Genomic DNA, 18012 nt, shown 5'->3' with positions numbered 1-18012 from the left:
GGATGATCTTTTTTGCATCAATTCGTCACTCAATCGGCCTTTGGAGTAACATTTAACTGTTTCGACAACTCTAAAAGCGTTTGAGCTGAATTCTCATCAAGCAATTCTTGCAGCTCGACATCTTCAAATTTTTTCGGCTGTCCTGCACGTTCTTTGTCTCTCACATCAAAATCACCGTTTCGGAAGCGTTGAAACCAAACTCTACATGTTGGTTCCGATGGAGTTTGAAGTTTCATCACCATATATTTCGGATAATAAGCGATGCGCTTCAGCTGCGGTTTTCTTGAGGTCGAAGTAGTGAAGAAGCACATGTCGGAAAAACAGCTTATCGCGATTCATTTTCAATCTATTGGAAAATCTCTTTGGCGTCGAGAAATCTAACCTGTGAGGATTGAATCACTTTCAGCGATGTCTAAAAGACATGTGACTTCATCGTCGAAACTCGTCAGCGTTGGAGGCAGAGCCGTCTAGTAGCGAGCGGTAGGAATTTAGTTTAACATCTAATATAAGTACATTATGTATTCAAAATTATTTATGTAAAGTTACATTGAGATTACATAGTTACATAAACTAGTTGTCCAGTAAATAAACAAAATATTTGTTTGTTCTATATCTTTGTAACTAATCAGTGAATCGCAATGAAACTTTGCATAAATTATTTTAAATATTTAAAGTACTTATATAAAAGAAAAATATAAATTTTTTTATCATTAAGAAAATTTTTATTTTTAACATTAAAAATAATAACAAATAAAATAAATTACAAAAGTGTGTTAATAAACTAAAATAAAATTTTATTCACACAACTTCCACATGTATACATATAGTTTATTAGAAATGTAAATATTAAACATACTTCCAAATCTAATTTTCTTTGCAGAGATTGTACGTCTAATAGGTCCTTAAATTATTTTACTTTTGATGAGTAATCTCATTACCTCATTAAAAATCATAATTAAAAAATCACATTTTTTTGTACTGTCACTTTTAAAACGGAGTGATATATATACTATAAAAATTTGATCAACATTATGATCAATATTTGCAAGTATAGGTTTCCATATTTTCAGATTTAAGATTTTCAGGTTAGAAAATTCTCAATTCTCCATTATTGGATTATTCCTCAGATTCGTTTGAACTTTGACTGATATAACTCTTCCTCAGTCGTAACATTTAATCGAAAAAGCTGAGTAGACTTTTGAAAAAGCCGCAAGTGCATCGCGAATGCATAGTGAGTTACGTCTTCATTTGATAGAATGTATCGTGCACAAAGAGATTCCGCACAAAGCCCGGGCTGTCCCACGTTCGGTAGCGCTCGATCGAGAACGGTGCTTTTCTTCGCGGCGGCCTTGCCAAGAGAGCCAACGCGCGAATGGAGATTGGACCCTTTGAAATCGGGTACGTAGGACACCGGCCACGCCGAAATTTGAGTCTCGCTGTATAAAGCAAGTCCACATACCTCAATCCGAAAAGCGTCGGATTTCGCTTAAATCCCAGTGCAAATTGAGATTATGTAATTGCTTTTGTTACAGAATCAGGAAGAAGATCAAAGAATTAATTCCGTCGCGTTGGACTGTGAGAACTTAATTAAATACAAACAATAATAAATTAAACAACTTATTATCACAAAATGCTTTTTATTACTTTTTCAGCTTCAGTTTATGATTGTGTTCCAAGTCCGATAATAATTGTCGCACAGTTTAAATAATTGGAAAACGTATATTTAAAATTAACGTCTAAATATTATTAAGCGACCAAGATTTAATCTCGATCATAATCGTGCTTTTTTACGTATTTGATTTATTAATTAAATATGAATCCTGCCTATAAATTAGAATGAAAAACGGAAAAGTGTGTTTTGATAATAATAAAAATATCCGTTAAAAAATGTCATACTCAGCAGTCCTAGACTGATTGGAAGGTCTACAAGTTTCAACATCGTTGGAGTCTACAGATTTGAATATTATTCAGGAGGGTGTAGATGTCAATAAAAATAAAAAAAATTCAAACATTTTGACCTGGTTCGGGAAAATTTCCAAGCGAGAGCAAAGGCTCCAAAAATCCTGGAAGCTTCCACTTTACCGTACTCTTTCCCCGAAAAATATGGCTATTTTCATACTGTCATTATTATCAATCGAACGACACCTTGGACGGGATCCAAGGGACGAGAAGCTCTGATACACGAAGATGATGTGTTCGGCGGGAAACAATGTGGATGGAGAGAGGAGCGCAGTTCGAACATCGTCAACATATAACGATGTTATCGCTGCGTCAGACAGTTACGCGGGATTTACGCGGGGTAAACAGGAGATGCGGCCATGTAAGTGAAATATATCCCGACAACGCTGCGGTAGGCATCGCCGATACGTTCATCACTAGAGCGCTAACATGCATTTTCGTTTGCTGCATTACGCGCAACTAAGTCGATTATCAACTATGAAGTACACATATTCAACGCCATTAATCTAAAAACATCCATGTTATATCCCCAGAAAAAAATTGCTTATCTTTGCTACCGATAAAAGTTTTTAGTAGTTGTGACTATAACTACATGTTTACCACAATTATGATTATTACTGCTATAATATTAATAATAATAACAATATATATGATTTTATCAATAAATATACATATCTATATAGTTGGCAACTCGAAAATGGCTATAATTATAATTATCATTAATACAAAAACTATGATTTTCGGCGTTATCATTTTGCCTGGCAGAATATTTTTTCTATCTATTTTCTCGATTTGATTCAACGTAATCACAGCCATGATCTAAAAAAATAGCTGTGTATTTTTGAAAAAATAGCCAACCCCGAGTATATCGATTCCTGTGTCTATTAGACCGAAAAGATCAGCGAGCAAGCCAACTTCGGTACATCGTCGGTTCATCGAACGGTTTTCGTAACACGCGTACGTGTTAACTACTAAATCCGATCATCTCATCGCTTTGTTAATCGGACTGAAAGATTACATCGAACATGAGGTGAGAATCAGACGGTCGCATTTGGCGCTAAATGCGGCGAGAGAATACGGCCGGGTGACTCATCGACGGAGATTATAGACATTCGACGCGATAAATCAGTTAGCTTTATATGCAAATCGCGAATGAGCAATTCCGCGAACCGTCGGCCGCAATTCTCCGGGACGTCTTTTCCCGCTGCGAGAAGATTGCCGTAGCAAATCAAGCATGAATAACATGCTGGGAGAAAGCTATTTTATCGAGTGAATCTCCGAGAGACGGTATCGAGACCAAATGATGAAATACAGAATGTGTCCCTTTCCCCTGCTATCTTTCAACTTTCAGCACACTTTCATTCTTTAACAGCGAGTCCGTCTTTGTCTGCATTCGCATTTTCAAGGCTTTTATTCTCAACATTGCGTGCGCAAATCTTGAGTTGATTTATCGAAACCAACTTAAATATTGTTATATATTTTCAATACTCGACGGATTTGGTGCAATTTTCAATTCACTACTTTCTTAACAACAGTTTCCCTCGCTTCTTGAATTTGTTCCGCGTAACTTTCGTTCAACTCAAAACTAACAATCACCCATTGAAACTAATTAATTCGATCAAACCGCGACGCCATGTTGCCGGAACGGTGGCAGGGTGCAAGCGCACTGCCGCAAGCCGGGTATACCCTAAAATTCCTGCCTGCGAGATCGGTGACGGTGCGGTTGGATGCTGTAGGATATCGGAGGTCGACGAAGGAGTAAAAGGGAGAGGAGGAGAAGGCGTCAGAGAGAGGCGCAGGCGGAGGAAGAGGAGAAAGATCCGAACATACGTGTCCCGAGTTACAAGCAGGGAGGATAAACGGCTTGACATATTAGTTAGGAGCTCCGGTAGAACGAGAAGCCAGCCATATCAAATCGGAGTCCCGAAACAGCTCAACCGTCGACTAACTCGCCGTTAACTTCGGCCTGTTTTGTTCTCCGGCGTCCGCTGCACTGTACTGCGAACGTGAAGTGGATAAAATCGCAATACTCCCTCGACTGGACCTCAATCCCGCAGAATATTCCAGGGCACTTGAAGAATTATTCTCCCAATGTTCTCTTTCTTCGTAGATATATATTTCTGTCCAGATCCAGTGATTTTGTTTGCATTTTTAGTTTAGTTCTCCTAAAGTTTGATGAGGGAGGCAATTGCTTTCACACCAGGCAGGAGAGAGATTGAGTTAAAAAGCTTAATTTAAGTTCCGAGATTATAATTTAAAATAAGGAACGAAGTAAGAGAGACAGGACCCACCGAGATGTATAATAATAATAAATTCCGATTGATGAACAACGAATGTAACAAGTAGAAATTTTGCAATTTCATTTTAAAATATCCGAGAGAGAAAGAGAGAAGATTAAATGCAACGATTCAAGATAAAAAAATTTTTAGGATATAAGAATTGATTAACTTTTTTCGTTAATATATATTCTTTACTCAAATCTCCCGTGTATTTAACTAAAATTAGCAAACTGAAACGATTAGGAAAATAAAATCAGAGAGATTGAAATTGAATTTTTTGTCAGGTTTGCACGTAGTGCAGATTGAATCGTTGTTGCCCTGAATACTTCAAACATAATGGTATACATGTAAAACTCAACGTCAGGTGAATTTTGTATAAGAACGGGAAAGGTCACTTCGGTTCAAAGACTCGGCAACTTTTTAAAGAAATTACAAGTCTCATGCATCACCGTTATCAGGTTTCACGCACTCGTAACAGCGTTTGCCGTAAAGCATGCCTGTAAAATATGTACGTCGCCGTTCGTTGCCGGGAAAAAAGTTCCGTAAATCAAAACGCTGCTCGCGAATTTTTTTCCGAGCTACGCGAGGAGGCTGCGAAATGAGAGCTCTATAAAATCTCGGCCTGTGCGCTCTCGTTCGATAGAAACTCGAGTTCAACCGCTTTTTTGAGAGCTTTATCACGGCCCTATCAGCCGCTCCAAATTGAGAACAGAATTTGTAATGGCGCCGCGATTATTATTCATCCGCCGCGACTGCAAACGTTTCCCGCCATTAAACCCTCGACCGAGGTATAGAATCCAACCGACCGCATCCCGTCTAAGAATATTATATTAGCCCGTACATTATCTCCGGCTTCTGTTCCTTCACAGAAGACACCGGCCTAGTGACTGCATCAACGAAAGATTATGTTCTCTTTATTTGAAAGAATGTCTTTAGCTGAAAATTATTAGACGTCAGTACTGTATGTATATATTAAACGTTGGAATTTTTCCTTCTTAAAATCATTCGATCTCTTTTACAAACGAGACGGAAACTTACAAGATGTCTAGAAGATATTTAAAGAACGCATGAATTATTTAAAAAGAATCCGGCATTCATCTTTCAAAGTTTCGATACGAGGAAAAACTTGTTACATTTTCGGGAAAGAGATCTTTCGGAATTTCAATTTTTTTTATTTTATCGATTAGAATCTGCGATTTGGTCGAGCGCCGCAGTGATGGTAGTGCAATCACAATCTTATGATTTTCCCATTCCTCGATTTCCCCGGGAATTTTTCGAGAATTACGTAATCCCGATGGGATGAGAAAACGGAAACAAGGATGAGAGATAAAATGCGGGTCTTTTTGCGGAAGAGAACGATTTTTGGACATAAGTCGAACGAGAACGAACAAGAGTGACTCTGGGTCAATCATTCCTGTCTCGTTTTTATGACGACATTACGTTTCCAAGGAGAATGAAGGACGGAAACGAACAAAGCTCTCGTTAATTTCGGGCGAAAGAGAAAGCTAGTAGATGGAGAAAATCTGAGAAAATCATCTTGGTCGCTTCATCAGAAGATGTACTGTTTAGTATGTTTCTGTCCTGTGTAATCAATCTTGTCAGAAAACGAGGACATCAATTTTATCTTTTTTTATGAATAGAAATAATGCTATTGGAAAGTGTAATATGTTTTATACAATTTTACTTGCGTTATATTGCTTGAAACCGAGGGGGTAACCACTTAATGTAATCTTGGGACAAAGTTCTCGAAATTATTATAAAATTCATATTAAAATTAATGAAATAAAATCGTATATATTTGTAATCAGATGAAATCATATGAAATCGTATAATCTGTGTGTCAATATTTCAGCTAGTGGTTATCCCCTCGCTTGAAAGAATAAATAGTCTTTCTACTAATTTATACATGAAAAGAATAATGTTGCTAGTATCTAAAAATTTAATTAGAGACACAGATTTAAAAATAATTTCGTTGAATCATCAGAATAATTACGTGGGATTTTCAAACAATGCTGCAAAAAGTTTTAATAATCTAGCAGTCAATTTGTCCTACATAATCATTTTGATGATTCAACGAATTACTTTTAGATTCTAGTTAAATTTTTAGATACTTCAGCAAAATCTTTCTGTATAACTATCAATTGTATTCGAACTGCGCGCCGAATTGTTTTTCCGGACTATAAACGCAATTAACTACTCTAGTATAATCGCGAATTAAATTGACAAGCAATTTTAATAATTTGATGCTATCATCAAAAGTATCATACATATTATAAAGATGTTAATATGTTGAAAAACTGTTAATAAATTTATTGCGAAAAACATTACCTCGGCCGGGACATATTACTTAACCCGGATCTCTTGTATTCCGTACGAGCGTCCTAAGCCATTAGAACACCGAGGCCTTAGTAATATTCTTCGCAACAATCGGTACAATAAGGAAACAACGTCTCTCTTTCAGGCGACTTAATATAAACAATATTAAGAATCTTTATTTTAGACCGCATATGTGAGAAACACAATCAATACTAGAATCTCGTACGGAATACAAGAGATCTGAGTTCAAGTCCCGGTCGAGGTAATACTTTTTGGCAATAAATTTATTAACAGTTTTTAACATATTAACATCTTTATAATATGATGCTGGATGGTAGCATCAAATTATTAAAATTGCTTGTCAATTTAATTTACAATTACTAGAGTAGTTTTAATTGCATTTATAGTCCGGAAAAACAATTCGGCGCGCAGTTCGAAAAGACTACAATGTGGTATATATGCAAGTACACATATAGCGTATATTAGTAATTCAAGATTGAATTATTTAAAGCAATGAAGATTCGACAGTAGTACGACATTTTAAATTTCTAGTATTGATTGCGTTTTTCACATATGCGGTCTAAAATAAAGATTCTTAATATTGTTAATAATTTTAGTTAATTATTTTTCATATTTTGTAGAAAATATCTTTTTCCAAGATGATTCGATCATTTTGACGCTGTTTGGCATCCTCGAGACAAGCCGATAAATGCATAAGGCTCACTGACGGCTTCGTATTTTCTGAAACGTCCGGAATGACAGGCGAATGTTTGAAAGGATGGTTAGGGGACGGCAGAAAGCAGCTCGACAGAGTGACAGGGGGTGCACGGGTAGCGCAATGTTTTACAATATTCAGACATAAATAGAATAGGATAGCACGTAGAGCAACATGGCGGTTTTCGCCTTCCGTATTTCACTGCAGAGAAACCGCCTGCTCGGGCAGGACTCCCGCACGTATTTCTGGAAAGACGTCCGACTGCGCTTGCTGCCCCGTGAATTGTTGGTTCCATGGTGCACATCGGGAATGTTTTATCTCCTCCCCCTCCACCCCCAGACTGAATTCTTCACGATACTCGTTCATCACGTCGATAACGCCCCTCAGGAATCCACCGCATCTCCTAAATGTCAATCTTGCGTCTTGGCCCTTTAATCTTCCAGACGAGTGTTCCCTCGATTCCCTTGGAAATGGATTTTTAGATTAGAGCTTAACCACTATTAGGGCTCTCTTTATATCTTTTGTTTCCGTCAGGATAAATATTCTAAAAAATATTCGAAAAAAAAATGTATCTAAATGAAGAAAAGATGAAACATTCTCAAAATTATGGTGTAATAACCAAAAACAAACAAATTCGATATTTAACAGGCAAAAAAATACATTTAAAACAGGTATAATCGTTGAATACAATATTTTATCTTATTGTTAGATTAGTATAATCTCTCCTTCTCTAAGAATAATATTTATTCAAACTCATAATGATATTAAAAACCGTTGAACGTTAAATTGGCCTGCATCTTTGGATAAAAATTATTTGTCTAAGTTCAAAATATTCAATTGGATTTACACCATGTTTAAAAACTAAAACTATCTGATAAAAATCATAGGATTCAAGAAGCCAAGTGATCATGGTGTCCAAGGATCTATAGATTTCTCCTTCCAGGGTTTCTTTGACTCTCACGAGTATCTTTCCTATCTGTTCTTTCTCCTCGAGGATTCCAGAAGACACCGTAATCTTCTTAAGAGCGTGTCGATCGACCAGTACCGCACCGCATTTTTCCACCTCCTTGGCTCTGAATTTCCACTTTACTCCGATCTTTCTTTTCCCGCCATTCCTGTTGTCGTCAGAATCTCCTTTTTTTCTTCATAAAACTACAGACAGATCCTTTTGCCGCCTTATGTCATACTCTGTACATGTATTGATTCTCTACAGACATATGAAGATATGGAAGAAGTGAAAAAAGTATCTTGAAGAGAATAACGATCATCTTGTCAAATATAAAAATTCTCTAACTTTTGAATAAATTTAAAAATAAAACGTATAATTTGCGTGATTTTTATAAAATACACGTTCACAAATATCGCTTCCTTACTTCAAAAGTAACAGAATTCAAAAAATTAAATTTTCCAGAAAAGGGAAAAAAATTTTCAATTTTCAATTTGACAGAAAATCAATAACTAATCGAATATAATGTTATTGATGCATTTGCTAATAAAATTAAATTTCATTACTCGCAATCAAAAGACAACTAATTAATAGATAAAGGTAGAGAAAGTAAAAAAAGATATATCAGAGAATAAAGTCAACAAAATTCGAACCATGTCAGCTAGATTCTTGTATGATGACAAGTTTGAGCAAATCACAACCAACTGTCGTAATCACAAGAGCAGTCATAGCTGAATTTTCGGCACATTTATTGGTTCAGTGTAATCTTCAGTGTAATTTCACGATTTTACTATATATTTCTATGTCATATTGTAGTATTCTAATCAGTTATTGCGCTGTTTAGTATCATTTTTTAACATAAATATAAACAGTTATTTTCAATGTATTTTTGCCGATTGAAGACAAATCCATTAACTAAAATTGGCTATCACGCAACAATTTTGAAAAAAAATGTATTAAATCGAATAGATCAAAATAGGTAAAAATGAGGGATTTTTGAGAACTTTTGCAACGTTGTAGCTTCGATAACACATTTTTTTCTAAATTTCATTAATGCCATATGAAGATATCAAGTTTTAGCTTTCGGTTCGTCGTGGTATGATTTTTCGAGATATGTGTGCAGCAATTTAAAAATTACTTTTTTTCCTCATAAAATGAACTTTCATATGAACACATACATGAAAAGTTCATTATATTCTATCTTAATATTGCACATTATGCGAAAAGTATTTTTTATTTACATAATAGAATCGGTTCATACTAAATCAAAAAGTAATGTAAAATTGACAGAATATACCTAATACAACAAAAAAATTACAATTTTTAATAAATTTTCTAATTACAATTTTCCTGCCATATTGTATTTTATCAATTTTATGTTACCGAAACAAAATGTACTTTAAAGTTAAAAGTTGATACTTTTGCATGGCATTAATAAAATTTAGAAAACCAATTTGTTGCCAGTATAACATAAAAACTCTCAAAATTATCATTTGTACTAACCTCTTGAACTCCATTTTTCTCAAAACTATAACATGATAATTTTAACCAATTTTGCCCAACAAATTCATATCCAGCAAACAAAATCAGACATCAGACTATTTACATCAGACTATTTACACTCGTGTTGCAAAACAAATAAAATTTTATCGGGCAGTTTTATTATACCATATATTAAAATAAATTTTGTATTATATCTACTAATAAGATTATATAAGATCCCAAAACAAGGTTTTTCCGTTGTTGATATTGATTCCCGGGAGTTGGAACTCAGATTGCCCCCTGCAAGGCAGGGCAATTATGTTAAAGTGTTATCCGATTACAAATTTGTTGCAGCAATTTCGTGTTTATAGTTGGCGCACGCCTTTGAGCGTCTCTTCGGAGACGCATCTCTGGGACTTAATAGGCTCCAGTTTGAAACTACGGCGAAATTGATCTTCACCCAAAATTTTACCTCCGTCGAGTACTCTACCTCCATTCCTCTCCTCTTCGCCCTGTTAATCCCCCGCAGAAATCCGAAATTTTACGTCAATCGTCACGTGAGACAAGCTTCGTGGCCCGTTATAACGACAGCGTCGCCCGTCCGCGATGCACCTCGTGCGTCACTCGTGAAACTTGGCTTTGACGGCACTCAAACTCGAGGACACGCATTTCCGCGATCTGAGAGCTCATTTAAAGTCGAGAGATTAATTAAAACTCTTGGATAAATGGAGGAATACTACGTTAAACGTACACACATACATTGTCAATGGACGAACAATAACCACAATTACACATTAATTATATGCCAATTTCAATGTGAGCTAAACTGAACAATACCAGATAAAGCCGTGATATGCATTTAGCATAAATTTAATTAATTAATCCAAACTATAACATAAAAATTATTAAAAAATTCTCTGAAATTGTGCGGTAAAAGATATATTGATTGCATTTATTCATTACTGCTAGCTGCAATTGGCAGACAAATTTGATTTTTATTTACATGGTATACATGCTTTTATGTTCATTTATGCAATAATAATGTATTCAGACAGTGAATTTTTCAATTTATATAGGCGATATTTCTTTAAATGACGTGATTCGTTAAAAATGTTTCTGACTAATATGATATAAAACACAGCCTGTAACAACATTATCTAGCAAGAGACAATCGAGCAGCAACAACGAATTTGTAAAGTTTACACCCACAACATCCGGAGTGGAAGCTCGAAACAAACGTCAGCGTTGAAATTCGCTGAAATTTAGTCGACTGATACGGAAAGTTCCTTATTTACAATTAAAGTTTCTTTTTTTAATACATACGCACATAGATTGCATATGCACTCCGTTCGTTATTGACACTTCCAATTAAAAATGTTGCAACGCAGTTTTCATGCGCTAATTAAAACGGAAACGTGAAACGGCAAAAACCACCATAATGCAGGAGCACGCAAAACGATCTACGTTAACAAAAAAAAATACAAAAAATAGAGGGAAAAAGAAAAATGATCCGAATTTACTCTGCGAACAGTTTTGCGAAAATGTGTAGTGAAGCCCAGTCTAACAACTGTAACGTAACTATTGTATCTTTTTCAACAAAGTTAAGTATATTCAAGTAAGTAAAATTTACTTATGGCATGAAACTCGCTCGTACTTAAATTGTGTTTAATAATTTTGCATTCATTTTAATTAATTCAATTATAAATTATACGTTACGTGCTTCTATTCCGTGTTCTGTGTTATTATATTATATTACATCCCATAATATAAATTCCATTTATCTATTTTTATCAGATTATAATAATTGTAATAATTATAATAATTATCACACAATAATTATATAATATTTATTCGAATTATTATATTAAAATAATTGTTATCTTAGTAGAGATGCAATTATTCATTTAATTTCTGTAATAAGTATAACAAATACATAATCATTCATTTAATTTCCTGTTGGAAGGGAAAAGTAATACCGCGCGTGATAAAGTTGAATCGATGGGAGAAAAATGAGCGAAATGGCAGATGAGAGATTTCTCCGACGAGAGAGAAGCTTCGCTGAAAAATTTTGCCGGAAGCGGTCCATTCGGAAACTGCAGAAAGGATCTCCATCGGTTTCCCCTTTCGTCTGAGGAGGCCATCGCAGACGAAATCGATTTTCTGCGGCCACAATACCACTATCTATTATCCGTTATCAGCGACGACTTTCAAAACTTGACGTGGACGATGAAGTACTTTACGACCTTTGGCCTTGAGCGGCGCGTCCTTGGGTAAATGTTTCCCTTTGCGAAAATCATCGGTAGGTAATATGCGTACAGGCACGTCGGCCAATTTATCAAAATCCTTATATAGTTATACGCATATCATTGACATAAGATAGAAACAACGAGCAAAAGATTCGGATCTCTAACAGTGATCACCGTTAACTTACGCTCCGCTCGTAATTAATCATTTAATTTGGTCCAACTTTATGGAATAAACTTGGAACAAAAACGGATCTACACCGGCCACAAACATAATATCCTCTTTTGTAATCGTCATCGTCATTCTACTATTATTTATCAAGCAATGTGGTGCTATTCTCGGCTTGCGTGACGAAAGATGTACTAATTTTACCGTCGCAAAAAGTGTTTTGTCCTGAAGTAATATGTCATCCCCTCTATGTAAAGAAATTCTCTTTCTTCACATGCGCAAAACATTTTTTTAATAATATTTCTAAAATAGTTTTAAAATAAACCACGCCAAAAGAAATTAAAAAATCACCTATTTTATCTTCTAAAAATAATTTTTAAGATAATGTAACATAAAAAATTATCATAGTGAGATGATTTGAAACGCATTTTAAAGCTTGAAGTATTTATTTTTTAGATTAGTTCTTTAGGTAGCGCTCGGTATTTGTTAAAAAAACCAATAGAAAGTTTCAAGGATTCTCTTTAAAAGGCCTATCATTTTTTCGTATAAAGAAACGTTTCGTATGTAAATTTTGCTTAAATGTGACTATAAGTCGGATAATACATTACCATTCAACTTGATATATCCTAGAGAGAAACATTAAGAACACTACGATCTTAATGTAATTTATGTCCTCCATGTTCGAAGTAACAACTTTGGGCAAAACAACGTCCGCTTGATTCTATTGCTGCAGATTCATCGCGCATAGTGTAGGGGTTGCACGGTCGCATTTACGTTTTTTTATGCGTTATGTGCGTATGACGTACCTACATACATGAAAGATGCACGTTAAAGAAAAAATTTAAAACTTTCTACTATCTTTTTAAAGAATATACCAAGTGCTACTTTGTTCGTCTTCTGTTAAAATAAAAAAGACGTTTATTTCTTCAATGTTGAATAATTCGGTGAAAAAAATGACACCACAAGTACGTAAATTAAATATAAAGAAATTCTTTAGAAAACTGTTGTGTGCAACTTTTAACTCAAGTCATGGAACTTTGCAAAGATCGTAAAAGTTTTGAAATTTAACGGATCTCCATTTATATATATTGACGTACCTTCGCAAAAAATTGGTCAGATCATTACCTTAAAATACCAATGAGAAAAATAGAGACTTTAAGCTTTAAAATGCTTTCTGAATCATTTCATTATAATCATTTTTGACAAACTTGAAAATAGTCTATTTTCGGAGGGCGGAATGGGTGATTTCTTAATTTTTTAGTGTGAAATATTTCAAGAATATCTCTTTGATAAAAGTTTGAAAACAATCTACATTTTGCAATTCTTATCACATTTGATTATAAAAATCATAGTAATTTCCTTTACTAATCTGCAAATCGCAGATTAAGCTGCACATAAATCTTCCAGGTGAGACGTGAGACATCTAACTATTATATCCTTCCATATCGATCCTTTCTATCACGCTTCATCAGGACATCCCGTATTTGAACATCCCTCATTCCTCTTGCTGCCGTTCCATTTGTCTTTGCTGAAAATCGAAGCAGTATAATTCAACTAGTCTCAGCTTGTCCAAGCGTCCCAGGTTAAAGTGTTCTTATACGTTTTTTATCATAATTATAGCGTCTTGAAACTTTTATGACCCGTTAATTTGGAGCAATCTGACGCGATTACTCTTGCAGGAGCTGCGAAATTGAAGGAATTAAGAGGCTCAAGGGACTCTCACCCTTTCATTCTTCGTCGTTTCTGTCTTCCTATACATCCGCACCCTTCCGCTTGCTATACGAGTGGCATAAATTTCATGCGTACATGCCAAGGGAGGTGCCATACGTCCGACCCTGATAAGCCCGTCTCTCTCGGACCACCGTAGTGCTCACCCTTGGATGCTTAAATTAAATAATTTATTGGCCGCCATCTTCAAATGAGAGCACGATCTACAGAACGTCTTTTAAAGATAGTAGCATATTTTAATGACATTACTTTCTGTAATAAGTTTAATATAGTGAAATATGAAAGTAAGAGTTTCCAGTTTTTATGCGATCCTCGTAAATTATTATAAATTACTTGCATTATTCTCCATGAAAAATTATTATTCTAATTATTACTGTCGCAAAAAGCTTTAAAATATCTTCAACATAATTTTAAAACCAATTTACATATATCATGTGAGTGTTGCTAGGAGTATTTCCCATTGGGATAATAATAGAAATGTCTCGATTCATGTTACGTCCTAACTTCAACAGTGAACTGCAGTAATGCAAACGATGTCTTGATTAACCCTTTTAGGTCAGACTTTTTTGAAAAATGGAACATGTATTGTCAGATCAGACATAAAACACTACGAAAAAGTTAAAAAATTGTGACAGTTTTATAATATATTATGAAATAATATTATTATCAATTCATTGATAACGAGACTGGTAAAAACTTTGTAGAAAAATTCAAAAGCTTTCCTTGCATCTATAAGTACCAATAGAATTTCTTTCAATAGTTATTTTTTCTATGATTAAAATACGAAAGACTTGAAAATTGTACTCGTTTAATAATGTATAATAAACAATTTACTCTAAAACAAGTTCTAATTGAACTTAATATTTATTAAAGGTACATATATATGTACATACAATGAGACCTTAAAGGATGAAATAATTTAATTCCATCAAGCTAAAAGAATTTCGGAACGTCTTTAACATCTTGGGGTTCTCAGATGTGACATGAGTGATGCTAGGAACATATTCCCATTGGAACAGTATTCCACAACTTCGGCCTATTTGTAAAGTTAAATTGCACACGTATTATTGACGCTCGCGCGCGGCGAACGTCGCAAATTCAATATTGGAAAAGGATTCCGTTCGTATGATCGAGCCGATGTCAATTAAAGTCAAAGTACTCGACGGAATCGATAGAGCGTCTGCTTACGAACCAACGGAGCCCGCCTTACGATCGCTTGCTCTCGAGTGCAAGTAACCCATCGGCAAATGGCGGATAGACATCATTCTGGACGTAAAGCGGAACCACCAGAACCTTCAACATTTATCCGGCTCACGTAGCTACATGCCTCCTCGAACTACGCCATTTTGCCCCTGGCATTAAGATTTCAGCTTCTTAATCCTTCAATACATTCAACTGGCTTACTACCAAGTGTCATGTACAAATTACTTCATAAATGTGACTAGTTTAACTACGGTCTGACTTTTATCACCCATAAATTTTATTTTCGAAACTTTAGCTATTAAATCCTTCATAAATAGATTAGACTTTTGATAAGAATACTTTATGGGCCATTTTATTACATTCAAATTAATTCCGCCCATTCTGATTTTATTTCTAGTAGTATCTCGTTTTTGCCGATAAGATTTCAGCATTAAGGGGCGAGAAAAAGCTTAAATGCTTGATTCAACCCTTCTTAGTGCAATCGTCCTTAATGATGGTCACCACTGAAGCGCAAACGATCGCGCCGAAGGCGTTTACAAAAAGTAGTTCTTCATCGATCCTTCTGCGGTCGGATCAACGAAGGACGATCTTAGGAAAGTCAAGAAGATTAATTACATCCTTGGAAGAAACGCGTTGGTGAAGAGTCTTGCAAACACGTGAAAGATAACACGGACTAGCGATAGCAAAAAGGATCGTCAATAAGTTTAATTAAAATAGTGAAAGTCCTTCAAGTCCATATCCTGCGAGAAACCAATCGCTATTCTACGAGATTCGTTTCTCTGTTGAATAAACAAGAAACGGTCGCTCGAGGACTTTGCCATCGCCATATTTTAAATTACGGAAGTTTATACGAACAAAGGAAAAAAGAAGGAAACTGGAAATAGCTCGCGCCGTCCATCTTCTTCGTTATCCCGCGTAGCTCATCGGCGAAGGATCCTGTCTGTTTGACATCCCGTTTAAATCAGCAAAGAATAATATTGTCCGCGCCAGGACGAAAACTGCAGGAAAAGCACAGTTTACGAAGAGAATATTACTACCTCGATGTTCTACGCAAAAGTAGCTTCTCCGTAATATCCTGCGCTGAAGAGGATTTAATATTATGCATGTCACAATACCCTCCGAAGTTATATTTTCATCAAAATGACGTGCGTTCGCTTACAATGCGAGCTTAAAAATTATACTTTCATATAATAAGTTGGAAAAAAACAGACAACATAGAAAATCTCTACAACACAATTTGACAACTTCACAGTCAAGATCCACAAATCTCATCTCTTGTTCAAGATATAGATATAATATTTTTAGATATTAACAAAAATAGCGCAAACAATCTTTAGCGCTATCTTCAATCTAATCTAGATTAGAAACCAATTATATTAAAGAATCGCTAAATTGGACGATAGATCAATTAGATCTAAAATGAAAGTCAGAAAGAGAAGACACTCGACAGAAAAACGGAATTGTCGACATTTGCAGATAAAAGGATTACGCTACTCTTGTTTAGAGTCTTAAAAAACCAGAGATGCTATATAGTCGAGCTATATAGTCTGATTGGCCATTAAAGAGTATATACTGGCTACTATTGTAGTAAAGAACCAACATGGCGCTGTGAACACGCGATTTATGTCTGTTTCTACCAAGATTAACGTGGGTTCAACTAATTACTTTTCATCTTTTTCTAATTCTTAAAACTAGGAAGAGATGAAGAATTATCTGAACTGAGATGAAAATTAAACTACAGTGGTAGGAATAATTAAACAGTTAATCAGTACCCACATATTAAATACCCATAACTAACAAATCGGTGATGATCTAACAAATTCAGGTCTGATTCCACTAATGTAAAGTTAACTTTAATCTCGGTTCAATTTACTCTTTATCTTTTTTTAATTCTAAGAATTAGAAAAAAAGACAGTAAGTTAAACCGAGATTAAAGTTAATTTTACGTTGGTGGAACCGAACCTCAGCGTCGCATCTCTGGGTTTTCTAGGATTTTACTCTTGTTAATATCTTATAGGGTTCTAGTCTCCAAGAGACACGTCTCCTCAAATTTTGATAGATTCTGAGGGTCTTATATCGCCGATTTCATAATTTCACAAACGGATACTTTTTCTCCAGCCTAGAAATATGCGCTGTCTGAATCATTTGTCGACACCAGTGCTTCGTTGAGTCTAGTAAAATAGAAAAATCACCGGTTTAACCCACAGAGCGTAACGTGCGGAAAGGCAACCCCAATAGTACAGAGTGGGAAAGAGGTGAATAAGAGAAGGTTTGAGGAGAAGAAGCAGTGCGTAGAAGGAGAGCAGGGAGAAGAGCGAAATTCTCGAGTCTAGTCTCCAGGCACGCTCCATTTATCGTCAGGCACGGTAGCAACTTCCGTTCCGTATGTAAGTACACGACCCGGACGCCATATTTGTGTGCTTGCGTGCTCGCAGGTATTTGTACGTGCACTTATAGCTGCCATCCGGATGTAGCTAATCCATTAAGTCCTGTACACCTACAAAAGCCGACTGTGCGAAACGATTTTCTTTTTCCACCCCTGGCCTCCGTTTCCTGTGACGCCCGTCGACCTCCTTCAGACTCCACCGCGTCAATAACGACTTCGCCGATATCGATCTGCATGCATCAGATGGGGCACACCGTCCGTTGCACTATGCTCGCATACCGGTCTGCGAGTGCGAGAGATTCTCATGGCGGTCGAATTGCTCATAAAGAAGTCATGCGAAACGGGATTAAGTGCTTAAAAGCAAATAGAAACGTTGCAGATCAGTATTTCCTAACTCGAGCAGCATATTTCATTAGAGCAAATATATACTTAATCCAATCTCTGAGATGAAAATAATCTGCGTTAAATAATACACATATATAAAAATAACGTTACATAAAAATTTGTTATTCTCTTCTAAATGTTATTCCTTAAAAATAATGTAAAAAATTATCTTTTATTTGTTGGAAAGAAAAATGTAAGGCTT

At 35.5% G+C, this 18012-nt stretch overlaps 1 protein-coding gene and 1 long non-coding RNA gene across 2 annotated transcripts in view; both read left to right on the top strand.

Moving 5' to 3' along the window:
• LOC108759440 (uncharacterized) overlaps positions 1-895 on the top strand; it is a 1374-nt gene extending 479 nt beyond the window's left edge. The window contains exons 2-3 of the long non-coding RNA XR_001940008.1: positions 485-491; positions 836-895. This is a non-coding gene — a long non-coding RNA (uncharacterized LOC108759440). The remainder of the gene's footprint in view (positions 1-484; positions 492-835) is intronic.
• The window catches only part of Nlg3 (Neuroligin 3), a 183849-nt gene that overhangs the window by 114607 nt on the left and 51230 nt on the right, over positions 1-18012 (top strand). The gene's annotated exons all lie outside the window — the stretch shown is intronic.

This window comes from Trachymyrmex cornetzi, unplaced genomic scaffold (genome assembly GCF_001594075.2).
Source record: "Trachymyrmex cornetzi isolate Tcor2-1 unplaced genomic scaffold, Tcor1.1 scaffold105, whole genome shotgun sequence".
In the NCBI taxonomy this organism is placed as follows: Eukaryota; Metazoa; Arthropoda; class Insecta; order Hymenoptera; family Formicidae; genus Trachymyrmex; species Trachymyrmex cornetzi.
The sequence above is the reverse complement of the archived record's forward strand: the minus strand, read 5'-3'. Positions and strand labels throughout refer to the sequence as shown.